General features: G+C 47.6%; 1 long non-coding RNA gene across 3 annotated transcripts; it reads left to right on the top strand.

Annotated features, from left to right (window-relative positions):
- Positions 1-4271: 4271 nt before the first annotated feature.
- On the top strand, positions 4272-8535 carry LOC119324779. Of its 3 annotated transcripts, XR_005157165.1 has the most exons (6): positions 4272-4858; positions 6702-6987; positions 7319-7417; positions 7516-7643; positions 7992-8071; positions 8196-8535. It is a non-coding gene; the product is annotated as an uncharacterized LOC119324779 (long non-coding RNA). The 3 variants fall into 3 exon arrangements; XR_005157166.1 differs by lacking the exon at positions 7992-8071 and having other exon boundaries at positions 7319-7449; XR_005157164.1 differs by lacking the exon at positions 7992-8071 and having other exon boundaries at positions 4277-4858.
- Positions 8536-8761: the final 226 nt, after the last annotated feature.

Below are 8761 nucleotides of genomic sequence, written 5' to 3' on the forward strand. Positions count from 1 at the left end.
ATTGGTAAAGTAGTCTAATCACCCCCCCTCTAGACATACTTCAAGGTCCTACAACTTCTCCATCCTCCTGCGCTGAATCCTGCTGGAGGGGGTTGTCTTCGGCACTGTCCGGGGTGTTATTGTCTCCGGTGCCGGAATCACCGTTTTTGCTTTGGCAGGATTTAAAGCGGCGCCGCTGACGCCGACGCTTAGGGTGCTTCTTGGAGGGGTCATCCTCCGTTGTTCCATTGCCATTCCCTTCTTTTGGGGTGTCCACCATGTATATGTCATATGACGAGGTGGCCTTCCAGTGCCCTGTAGGCGCTGGTTCTTGGTCGTCTCCTGCATCGTCGTCCATACCGTCGATGTCTTCGGAGTCGAAGTCGAGCATGTCGATTAAATCATCGATAGTGGCTACGAAGTGGGTGGTGGGTGGGCTTCGAATTTCTTCGTCGTCTGCATCCCAACCTTGCTGACCCTAGTTCGGACAGGGCTCTCCTGATAAGGAGAGAGACTTTAGTGAATTCAGGACGTCGTCAAAGGGCGATTGCTGAAAGATGTCCGCGGCGGTGAACTCCATGATCGGCGCCCAATCGGGTTCGATCGGCAGGGGTGTGGAAGGCTCGGAGTCCGGAAAGGAGTCCGGCATCTTGAAGTCACGGGCTTTGCAAAGGACAGGGCTGGTATTCGGCTCGATCGCCGTAGAGATTGCGGCCCCCGAGGCGGTGTCCAGACACCCATCCTCGAGTGGCGCAGTCGGCTCCGAGCTAAGGGTCGGAGCGGACACTGAGGCGGCCTCCTGGGCACTGTCCGGCGGCAGAGCTAGATCATGCCCATCGTGGCAGTGCGGCGCGCTCGGCTGTGGCTCGAACCCATCGAAGATCAAGTCTCGGCGGATGTCAGCCGTGTAGTTCAAACTTCCAAACCTGACCTGATGGCCAGGGGCGTAGCTTTCGATCTGCTCCAGATGGCCAAGTGAATTGGCCCGCAGTGCAAAGTCGCCGAATACGAAGATCTTTCCGAGGAGAAAAGTCTCACCCTGGACCGCATCGTTGTTGATGATCGGAGGAGCCATCGGGCCTAAAGGTGACGACACAGAGGAACTCTCAATGAAAGCACCAATGTCGGTGTCAAAACCGGCGGATCTCGGGTAGGGGGTCCCGAACGGTGCATCTAGGCGGATGGTAACAGGAGACAAGGGACACGATGTTTTTACCCAGGTTCGGGCCCTCTCGATGGAGGTAAAACCCTACTCCTGCTTGATTAATATTGATGATATGGGTAGTACAAGAGTAGATCTACCACGAGATCAGAGAGGCTAAACCCTAGAAGCTAGCCTATGGTATGATTGTTGTTCGTCCTACGGACTAAAACCCTCCGGTTTATATAGACACCGGAGAGGGTTAGGGTTACACAGAGTCGGTTACAATGGGAGGAGATCTACATATCTGTATCGCCAAGCTTGCCTTCCACGCCAAGGAAACTCCCATCCGGACACGGGACGAAGTCTTCAATCTTGTATCTTCATAGTCCAGGAGTCCGGCCAAAGGTCATAGTCTAGCTATCCGGACACCCCCTAATCCAGGACTCCCTCAGCCGCCTTGATCTTCTTCAATCTGCAAAAGACTCCTGGCCGCACCCTTTCTTCTTTGAGACATTCCTCACCTCGGCTTGAAGCATTTGGAAAGAGAGAAACAACATTTCAGAGGAGTGGCTCCTACGATTGAGACCTGGCTGGCACGATTCAAAGAGGACCTCCAACTTCTCCAACATAGAGTTAAAGCAGCGCATAGAGCTGACTTTGTCACTTTTTGTTATTCTATTGTTTAGCTCACAACTTACATTGTTATAGAGTTCCTAGCTGCACACTAGGCGAAAAGGTGCACCTGTAACTTGGCTATGTGATATGTCTACGTAAACACCCCATTTATATAGATATATGAAAATAGTAGGGATTTTTCCCTACTGTGAAATTTCAAAAAAAATGATGATTGTAGATCTTATTAAAACAGAGAAATGAATTCAAATGCTTTGACTTCACAACAATCATTACTATAGATCTTATTCAAATTTAGTTCATATTGAAGCGGTAGTATATACGTTTGGAATGCACTAAACATTCATTTGAGTAATAGGTTGCATGCATTATACACATAGCGAAATATTTTAATTGAACATAACATGAATTCAAAGTTTTGAATGACATTTGTAGTGTGCATTGATTTGGTACAGTACACGTTAGGCTTGTCTGGAAATTTCAACCCGCGCCTTGTTAGCCCGAAATATTTAAGATATATCTTTGTCTCGTTGTGCTCCGACAACTCCCTCCATCTCAACCGGCGCCTTGCTATTCCGAAATTACAACGCGCGCGAAAACTCCCACCTCCTCTGAAATCCCGACACGCGAAATGCCCGTGGTACCCCTGAACCGAAAGAACCGCCTCAAATCGGTGGGGGGTACTTTCGTAACTTACCTCACATTTCGGACAAGCGCGTCTCTAAGCCATGGTTCCCCACTGCCATCCCATCCACCCACCCATTCGTACACCGAGGTCGCGAAAACCCGTGACGAAACCCCACACCCTGCTCTGTCCGCCACCCAGCCGGAGCTTCTTCCCCGACGACGTCGTCCACAGCAACACCTCGACGTCCCTCATCCACCGTACCGGACGAGGATCCGTCGTCGATCTCATCGTCCTGCCGGTTCAGCCACCCCGTCCTCCACCTCCAAGGAGCTGCCCTGACGTTCCCCTCGTCTTTCGCACCACCTCCATTCCCACACCGCCATCTTCACCTGCACCACCGGAAGAGCATCATCATCACCGTTTCCTCGGATGAAGCTGCGGCCTAATCAGCGCCACCAAAGAGGTTGTACACTAATCGCCGCATTTTCTTCTTGATTCGATCTCACGGTGCTGCCGGCGCTCGGTCCCGAGCCGACACGACGCGGTTCCATCCACGGCGGCATCGCCGGCCACTTCCTCCACAGCGTCGCTCCCTCGGCGGTGACGTCTACATCAGTAGGAGCTGCTGCTGCTTTAGCTCTCGCTCGCACTGCTGCTCTGCTCTTGCTCTCGGTCCCCTGCCTGGTCTGCTCTTGCTCGCGCTACTGCTCTCGCTCTTGCTCTTGCTTGCGATGCTGCTCCGATTTGGCTACACTTCAGTCGACTGAATCGACTTTTGGGTCAGTCAATTTCCAAGGGGTGGGCTCGCCTGGGTGAAGGAAGAACCAGCCACAACAGGGAGGGGGGCTTGCCGAAGAGGTACCCCACTATCTATCTTAGGGTTCAGGATGGGGGCGGTGGTCGCCGGCGGTGTCGGGGCGTTGGCGGGGCAGTGGCGTGGGGATCGCCGGAGAAAAAGCTCAGCACGGGGGGGCCTAGAGGGATGGCCGGGGCGGCGGCGGACCGGCGGTGGGGAGTGTTTTCGGGGCGGGCGGGGCGGCGCACTGATAACCCACAAGTATAGGGGATCGCAACAGTTTTCGAGGGTAGAGTATTCAACCCAAATTTGTTGATTCGACACAAGGGGAGCCAAAGAATATTCTCAAGTATTAGCAGCTGAGTTGTCAATTCAACCACACCTGGAAACTTAGTATCTGCAGCAAGGTGTTTAGTAGCAAGGTAATATGATAGTGGTGGTAACGGTAACAAAAGTAAAGACAGCAAAAGTAATATTTTTGGTATTTTGTAGTGATTGTAACAGTAGCAACGGAAAAGTAAATACGCGAGAACCAGTATATGGAAAACTCGTAGGCACCGAATCAGTGATGGATAATTATGCCAGATGTGGTTCATCATGTAACAGTCATAACATAGGTTGACACGGAACTAGCTCTATTTCATCAATGTAATGTAGCCATGTATTCCGAATATAGTCATACGTGCTTATGGAAAAGAACTTGCATGACATCTTTTGTCCTACCCTCCCGTGGCAGCGGGGTCCTATTGGAAACTAAGGGATATTCACTACACCATGACACCACATTCCGTACAGACGTGTGTTGGGAAAACTATTGTGTACCAACGGACTGTTGGTTGGGAAAACTTGTATCAGACGGTCGGTCGGCAATACTCACATGTAGCTTCAAACCGTCGGTCGGGAATAGTTTATTATACTACGTCATATCATCGGTCGGAAATGCTTCACTTCCCTTTGGATTGTTGGTCGGCAATGAAACGCCGACCGATTGCTTGTGGGTAAATGGGCCGGCCAGATAGCTGCGCGCGCGCGGACGAAAAACTTAGCGTGAAAACAGCCCACTTCGCGAAAAATCCCTCTTTTTTTTTCTTGTTCTGCCTCCAACCGGTGCCACAGACTGCCCCCAAATCTCATTCTCCCTCCTAACCTAAATCCGCCGCCGCCGCCTTTCGAGCTCTCTCTCGCCGTCCAGCTACGTGCTCTTCGGCCGGCGAGGCTTTGACCCCCTCTCCCACTCGTTCCCCAGCGTCTCCACCGTCGACCCCACACCATTCTGTTCCTCGGTGAGTGCTCTCTCCGGCCAGCCTCCGCGCGTAAGCTTCCAGCGAGGCTGCCGCCGCCCTGCCTGGCCCGTCCTCCCCCTCTCCACCATGGTATCCACCATGGCCGTCGGAGTACAGAAGAGATCTTGGCGGCGGCGAGAGAGGGCTCGGGATAGGGTTAATGAGGGGCTTCATATAGAGAGGAGAAAAGAGGTCCTCGGCTCCTTCCCCTTCGACCTTCCCCAGCCGGATCTGCTCCCCTTCGGCCTTCCCCAGCCGGATCTGCTCCCCTTCAGCCTTCCCCAGCCGGATCTGCTCCCCTTCGGTCTTCCCCAGCCGGATCTGCTCCCCTTCGCCCTTCCCCAGCCGGATCTGCTCCCCTTCATCCACCCTGACTCCCCGAGCTCCTCCCTCAGGTAGTTCCTCTGCTCACCCCTCTTCCCCTGTTTGTGCTGCTGCCTGCTTGCCGCTTGCTAGTACTGTGTAACCGTGTGCCTGCTTGCTGCTTGCTACTGCTCCTGTGGTGCTTGCTGCTTGTGTGGTTGTGGTGTGCTTGCTGCTGTTATGCTGTGTGTGCTTGCTGTGGTGTGCAGTGTGCTGCTAGCCATGGTTCTGCTGCTTGATGTGCTAGTGCTACCGTCGTATTGCTGCTGAATGTTGATATTCTACTGCCTATTGATTGATGATTAATCCAGTTTCTTCCCTGGAAATGAAGCATTAGATGTTATACATGGTAATGTGTTGTCCCTTGAAAACTGAAACTCTGTTACGAATTGTAATTCTGTTAAACCTCATAGGGCAATGAACTGTACATTCTCTCAGACAAACTGTAGATGAAGAGAATAACAAAAATATTTTGTATACCATCAACAGGTAAGAAGTGGCATCGAGCTAAACTGACATAATAAAAGGAGAATATAAACCAGCATTGATTGTTACTAGTCAATGCACAGAGCTAGATATCGATGTTCTTCTTCTGGTTGTTGCTTATTAATTGTTTGGCACTCATCTCCCCCCAACTAACTTTCAGTGATCTGTACTCATGTCGGTATGGCACTGATTTATCTCTAGACATGGTTCTGTCTTACTGTTACAGGCAAATGTTAGTAAACAAATAGTGTGTTCCTTTCAGAAGAGTACAGAAGAATTCATGTTGCTGTAAAGAAATAAGGCGGACCATCTAATAAAACATTGTTTCAGAATTTGTGGTTTTGGAATGATTATTTGGTTTTTTCTTATGAGACCTGGGTAACAAGATAAAAGTTCCTTACATGATGGAACGCTGATGGAGAGTCAATGGTAAGATGGTCCGCCTAGTGTTCCGTAAATTAGCGTGTCATACATACAATCTGGTTGGACTCATATTCGATATTGAATTTATGTGTTCCATTCCCAATTTACGGGGCTGCTCCGATTTCATTTCTCAATAAAAACAATAAGACTAAAGGTAGGAACATATCCACCTTCGTACGGTTCTGAAAATTATTATAGAATTACGCAAGCACTCCATGAACCAAAAATTTAGCAACAAACTCTTACCATACACTCAAGTGCTTGGACACAAGAATCAGAAAAAACACTTAAAATGACATATGATGTGGTCAGCCGATTGGTGCGCATTTTAGGTATCATGACTATTCTCCTCTATTCCCATATTATTGTTGTCTTGATTTGCCTGCAATTGTTATCTTGGTTATCATTTAGTCAACCACTTATATTAGGTTTGTTGGTCCGTAGTCTTCCATATAGCTATTCCAACTAAATCTGTAGTCTTTCATATATATAGGAATTGTCTTCTGTTATTCAGGTCTCACATATATTCCTTGCGGTGTATTAACTTTGTATGATAAAATAAAATGTCTGTTGAAAATAACTAATAGTATATGATCAGTCTGGACTTTCTTCTCTAAAGGGCAACCTGGTGCATGTAGCTCCCGCTTGCGCAGGGTCCAGGGAAGGGTCCGACCACTTTGGTCTATAGTACGCAGCCTTTCCCTACATTTCTGTAAGAGGCTGTTTCCAGGACTTGAACCCATGACCTCATGGTCACAAGGCAGCAGCTTTACCACTGCGCCAAGGCTCCCCTTCCTGGACTTTCTTCTCTGCAAAAAACAATTTGTAGTGCAGTCGGCAACTCGGCATCTAACTGTTGGTATATTATTATGTTGCTTCTTTTCCCCTCAACTTTTACATTTTACCATGCTATTCGCTGCTACCTGTTCTTCATCATCTGAGTTCTTACTCCTTCCATTTATGTAGGAATGTCTTAAGAGAGTTATCCCCTATGAGCACATGGACATTGCATAATCAGTCTTATCATGGGAATAATTTGCCTGCCTAAAGAAGGCGAAGCAATCAGCCAAGCAATGAAACTGGAGTCCAGTAAAGAGAAATCTTCCAGTGACAATCAAGAGTTGAATCGTAGACATTCCAAAGGAGACAAGTCATCCAACCATCCAGCAGAAGTGTAGACAGTTTAAAGAAACCAGCACTTGATCTGGGCAATAATAGCGCATCAGTTTCATCTAGTTCTATACATAAGAAGGTAACACACTTGTATGTTCCACTGGACATCTATTTTTACATGTCTGGCTGAATCACTACGTTTCTAGTCTTCAACATGTACATATGTCTCTTGCGGGTGTGCTATTTGTTCCAGTGGAAGATAGGTTCCAGTTTTTATAAATGGTCCTCTGCATGTGAATATGTTCTCTGTACATGAACCAAATTGATGTACTAGTTTTACTGAAAACATATACTAGCTAGTATCAGTTTACTGAAAACCTAACCAGTCTGCATGCAATTTTTTTATATATGAAAAATGGTGATGATGAGTGCATGCTGCTGTTTGACTAGTTCACTGCCTGCTGGTCCAGATTATATGGTCGTGAAGCTCGGCGTTGACAAGAGCATCACCCTGTAGCTGTGCGTCCTTCTCTAACAAACACTCAAAGCACTACCATGCCGGGCTATGGGTGCGTATGATTTGAATCTGCAGTAAAGACTGGTAATTTTGTTTGTATCTAGTCTTGACCATGTATGTCGTCGGGCACCAATTCGACTATTTTCACAGGTACTGCCTCATTGACCAAGGATCTACGGCGACGGCGGCACCAGCGACCCCATGGAGGAAGCACCGAAACCCTAGCCGCTGCTGCTCTCCCTGAGTCCCCTCCTCATCTCCTCCCTCGTGCGGCGCGTGTCAGCTCTCTTCTCCCTCGCTCTCTCAAGCTAATTTTAATCTGACTCCATCTTGGGGTGCTACTGTGCGTGCAATACATGCTCTATACATGCTCTGCTTGGTCTTCTTTTCTTAGACATCCCTCGATCAGTTAAGTTGGACAAGTAAAAAAACTTACATATCTCACCTTTAATAATAATACCTACACTTCTACATTGCCAATTGCAGTCTGGAGATTCAAATTCAGATATGAAAACTATATAGGGTTTTCAATTCTTTGGGAATTTTACTACACATTTTTTTACATGTTTCTCTCTCAGGCTAATTTTAATCTCACACCATCTTGGGTGGTACTCTGTGTGTTGTAGATGCTCTGCTTCATCTTTTCTCAAACCTCCACTAGTCAAATTCGACTGGGAAAAAGAAACACCTACATACATATCATCGGGTAGTGGCCTGACAAAATGTTACATACATCAGTTTTGTCATTTAAGCCCATTTGATGTCGTCTTCATAACTCTGTCTATCACCAGCTATGGTGTGGAATATTAACTGGGGATTTTGACATGCAGATGTTCAAGCTGGAGGATGTGGCGATGGAATATGGATCAATGATATGAAGAAAGGTGTTGATGTCAAGTACGAGAATGATGGAAGGATCTTGTGGTTATCTAGTTGCCCACCAGCAGGAGTCAATGTAGATGATGTGCCTCTAGGGCAAATTATAGAAACCAAAGCGACCCATTTTTGCTCTCTCAAACAATGAACATATTTTGTTCCCTATTTAATAAGTTAAATTAGTTTATGGGAAATTTTGATGTGAAAATTATTGAATGTGTGTTATTATTGTTTGGTTTTGGTTTACTATTGTTCGACGACATGCACGTTATTGTAATGATTTGGGTAACTTCATTGATATTCTGTTGATAATGTGAAATCCAGCTATATGGGAGGGCTAGTTGACATTGATTGGCAAAATAAACCCCATCCGACAGTTGGTCGGGAAAAGCTAATGTGAGGCCCAACAGAATGTTGGTCGGGAAAGAATGCCCTGTCCGATAGTTGGTTGGGAAAGGCCCATGACAGCCCCAACGGATTGTTGGTCGGGAAAGAATATTCTGACCGATAGTCGGTCGGG

This window comes from Triticum dicoccoides, chromosome 6B (genome assembly GCF_002162155.2).
Source record: "Triticum dicoccoides isolate Atlit2015 ecotype Zavitan chromosome 6B, WEW_v2.0, whole genome shotgun sequence".
Classification (NCBI taxonomy): domain Eukaryota; kingdom Viridiplantae; phylum Streptophyta; class Magnoliopsida; order Poales; family Poaceae; genus Triticum; species Triticum dicoccoides.